The sequence below is a fragment of the Chrysochloris asiatica genome, unplaced genomic scaffold, assembly GCF_000296735.1.
Source record: "Chrysochloris asiatica unplaced genomic scaffold, ChrAsi1.0 scaffold00032, whole genome shotgun sequence".
Lineage (NCBI taxonomy): Eukaryota > Metazoa > Chordata > Mammalia > Afrosoricida > Chrysochloridae > Chrysochloris > Chrysochloris asiatica.
In genome coordinates, this window is record NW_006408550.1 from 22,836,046 (window position 1) to 22,840,644 (window position 4,599).

The window sequence follows — 4,599 nt, forward strand, 5'->3', positions numbered from 1 at the left end:
TGTGAGATGATATCTCATTGTTGTTTTGATTTGCATCTCTCTAATGGCTAGTGATCATGAACATTTCTTCATATGTTTGTTGGCTGCCCAGATCTCTTCCTTGATGAAGTGTCTGTTCATGTTCTGTGCCCATTTTTTAATTGGGTTATTTGTCTTTTTCTTGTAGAGGTGTTGTAGTTTCCTTATATTTTAGAAATGAGTCCCTTATCTGATGTGTTATTGCAAAAGGTTTTTCCCATTCTATGGGTTCTCTTTTTACTCTTTTGGTGAAGTCTTTTGATGCATATAAAACTTTAATTTTCAGTATGTCCCAATCATCTATTTTGTCTATTTTGTTTGTGTAATTTTCTAAATATTTGGTATTCTGTGTTATGCTCTGAATTAGAGCCCTCACATTTGCCCCTATTTTTTAATTGATGACCTTCATAATTCTGGGATTCACATTTAAGTCTTTAATCCATGTTGAGTTGGTTTTTGTATACAGCATGAGGTGAAAAGTCTTGTTTCAATCTTTTGCATATCGCTTTCCAGTTCTGCCAGCACCATCTGTTAAAGAGACTATCTCCTCCCCATGCAATATACCTGGGCACTTTGTCGAAAATCAGTTGGCTGTACGTGGATGGGTTGATTTCTCGATTCTCAATTCTATTGCATTGATTAATGTAATGTATCGTTCATTGTACCAGTACCAGGCTGTTTTGACCACTGTAGCCATGTAGTAAAATTTGAAATTGCTGAGTGAGAGGCCTCCAACCTTGTTCTACTTCTTAAGCAGTGCTTTGCTTATTCTTTATCTCTTTCCTTTCATTATGAAGTTTGCAATTATCTTTGTCATCTCTTTGAAGAATGTTGTTGGAATCTGGATTGAGATTGCATTATATGTATAAATTGCTTTGAGTAGTACTGACATTTTTCATGATGTTGAGTCTTCCTATCAGGAACATGGTATGTTCTTACACTTCTGTAAGTCTCTTTTGGTTTCTTTCAGTAGTGTTTTTAAATTTTCTTTGTATAAGTTCTTTGTTTCTGTGGTTATGGTTATTCCTAAATAGTTCATCCTTTTGGTGGCTATTATAAATGGTATTGCTTGCCTAATGTTCTTTTGAGCACTGTCGTTGTTACTATAGAGGAATCCAACTGATTTTTGTATGTTGATCTTATACCCTACCACTTTTCTAAATCTTCCAATGATGTCTAGTAGTTTTTTTTAACTGAGTCTTTGGGGTTTTCTATGTATAGGATCATATCATCTGCAAATAAAGAGAATTTTACTTCCTCTTTGCCAATTTGTTGTTGTTGGTAAGTGCCATTGAGTTGATTCGGACCCATAGTGACCCTGTGTAGGATTTCTAAGGAGCAACTGGTGAGCTTGAACCACTGACCTTGCAGTTCAAACTACTTTGCAGTCTGACGCATTAGCCCACAGTGCCATGCCAGGACTTTGCCAATTTGGATGCCTTTAATTTATCTATCATACCATATCATTTTCTATCATGGCTAAGACTTCCAAAACAATATTGAATAGGAGTGGTGACAAAGGGCATTTTTGTCTGGTTCCCGTTCCCAGAGGGAAAGCTTTAAGTTTCTCTCCATTAAGAGTGATGTAGGCTGTTGGTTTTGGATATATGTTCTTGATTATGTTGAGGAATTACCCTTCAATTCCTACTTTGTTGCGAGTTTTTATCAGGAATGGATGCTGGATTTTGTCAACTGCCTTTTCTGCATCAGTCAATATGATCATGTGGTTCTTTTCCTTTTTCTTATTTATATGGTAGATTGCATTCATTGTTTTTCTAATGTTGAACCATCTTTGCATCACTTTTGTTAAACCCACTAGGTCATGATGTATTATTTTTTGATGTGCTGCGGATTGTGTTGGCTAGGATTTTGTTGAGAATTTTTGCATCTATGTTCATGAGGGATATTGGTCTAAAATTTTCTTTCTTAGTGATATCCTTCTCTGGTTTTGGTATGAGGGTTATGCTTGCTTCATAAAAAGTATTAGGAAGTTTTCTATCCTCTTCTATATTCTGAAATAAGTTGAGTAGAATTGGTGACAGTTCGTCCCTGAATGTTTGATAGAAATCACCCATGAAGCCATCTGGGCCTGGACTTCTTTTGGTTGGGAGTTTTTTGATGACCTGATCAATTTCTTCTTTTGTTATGGGTCTGTTCAAGTTTTCAACTCCACTCTGAGTAAGTTTAGATATATCATGTTTTTCTAAAAATTTATCCATCTTCTAAGTTTTCAAATTTGTTGGAGTACAGCTCTTCAAAGTATTCTGTTGTTATGCTTTTGATTTCGTTATGTTCCATTGTGACATCACCCATGTGGTTTCTAATGTGGGTTATTGTGTCCTCTCCCTCTTTTCTTTTCTTAGTTTTGCCAATGGTTTGTCAATTTTATTAAACCTTTCAAAGAACCAGCTTCGTGTCCTGTTGATTCTTTCTATAGTTTTTCTGTTTTCCATCTCATTTATTTCTGCTCTTATCATTATTATTTCTTTTATTTTGGTGACTGTATGTTCCCTCTGTTGGTCTGTTTCTAATTGTTGGGGATGCTGTGTTAATATGTTAATTTTGGTTCTTTCCTCTTTTTGGATGTGCACATTTATTACTGTAAATTGTCCTTTCAACATCACTTTTGCCGTGTCCCAAAGACTTTGGTATGTTGTGTTTTCATTCTTGTTTGTTTCTAGGAACTTTCTGAATTCACGTTTAATTTCTTCTTTTACCCAGTTGCTTTTCAGCAGAGTGTTATTCAGTTTCCATTTATTTGACTTTATTTCCTTGGTCTTCTTATTGTTGATTTCTAGTTTTATAGCAGTGTGGTCTGAAAAGATGCTTTGTATTATTTTGATGTTTGTAAATTTATGGAGGTTTGCTTTGTGATCTAACACATGGTCAATTCTGGAGAATGTTCCATATGCACTGGAGAAGAATGTTTATTGTGCTGTTGTTGGGTTGAATGCTCTGTACACATCTGTGAAGTCAAGTTAGTTGATTGTGTTGTTTAGTTCCTCTGTAACTTTGTCGAGTTTCTTTCTGGTTGTTCTGTCCCTTTTTGAAAGTGGCGTATTAAAATCTCCCACTATAATTGTAGATTTATCTAATTTTTCTTCAATTCTAGTAAGGTTTGCTTCATATAGCTTGGTGCTCTTTCATTGGGAGCATACATATTTATTATGGTTATGTCATCTTGCTCAATTGACCCTTTGATAATGAGATAGTGTCTTCTTTGTCTCTTATGCTGGTTTTTGTGTTAAAGTTTACTTTATGGGAGATTAGTATTGCCACTCCGGATTGTTTATTGTTGCAGTTAGCTTGGTATTTATTTTTTTCCATCCTTTAACTTTTAGTCTGTTTTTGCCTTTGTGTGTAAGGTGTGTCTCTTGCAGGCAGCATATTGAAGCGTCTTGTTTTCTTATCCGTTCTGCCACTCTCTGTCTCTTCATCAGTGCATTTAATCCATTGACATTCAATGTACTTATTGATAGGTGCAAATTAATTGCTGCCATTATGTTAATTTTTTGGTAATGCTGTTCTGTTCTGCCTGCCTTCTTATGCTGAGTTTGTGTTTTTTGTGCTATATCTTGTAGGTTTATTCTTAGTTTTCATGTTTGCTTGTTCTGCTTGGAAGTTCATTTTCATGGGAAGTTGTGAAGTATTAACTTTCTTTGGGGCTACCTTGTAGTCTTTTAACTTTTCTCTCCATTTAAGAGGATCTATTATACCCTGTTATCTACCTGACATCCTCACCACCTGGATCTCTGTTCCTACATTTATCCCTTCTTTGACATTGATATTATTTTAATCTTCGGTTGACCTCCCAGCCCTTTGAATTTGTTGTTGTAGTTTTGTTCTGTTCTGGACTCTGCTATCTGTTGACTGAGTTACAGGTATTGTTACCATGCCTGTCAATCTCTGGTTGTTGTTTGTTCTTGTTGGTTTTTAGTCCAAAGAACTCCCTTTAGGATATTTTGAAGTGCTGGCTTGATTTTGAGAAAATATCTTAGATTCTGTTTATCCTGGAATGTTTTGATTGCACCATCATATTTGATTGGTAGTTTTGCTGATTAGACAATTCTTGGTTGGCAGTTTTTAAATTTTAAGGGTTTTGTATATGTCTCCCAATTGTCTTCTTGCCTGCATGGTTTGTGCTGAATAGTCAGAGCTTAATCTGATTTGTTTGCCTTTGTAAGTGACACTTCTCTTCTTCCTGTTCATTTTTAGGATTCTCTCCTTGTCTTTGATTTTGGAGAGCTTGATTTTTATATGTCTTTTGTGGTCTATCTTTCCTGGGGTATGTTTGACTTCTTGAATGTTTATTTTCTCACTTTTAAAGATGTTAGGGAAATTTTCTTCCAGAAGTTCTTCACCTATCTCCTCTGTGGACTTCTCTTATTCTTCCTGTTCTAGAATGCCAATAATTCTTAAGTTGTTCCTCTTCATGTTATCCAGCATGAATCTTAGACTCTCTTCAGATTTTTTTAATCCTTTTTTCATCTTGCTCTTCTATCTTAGTTACATTGAGAGACTTATCTTCCAGCGAGCTAGTTCTGGCTTCCATCTCTTCTATTCTGCTCCTTTCCTCTTTCA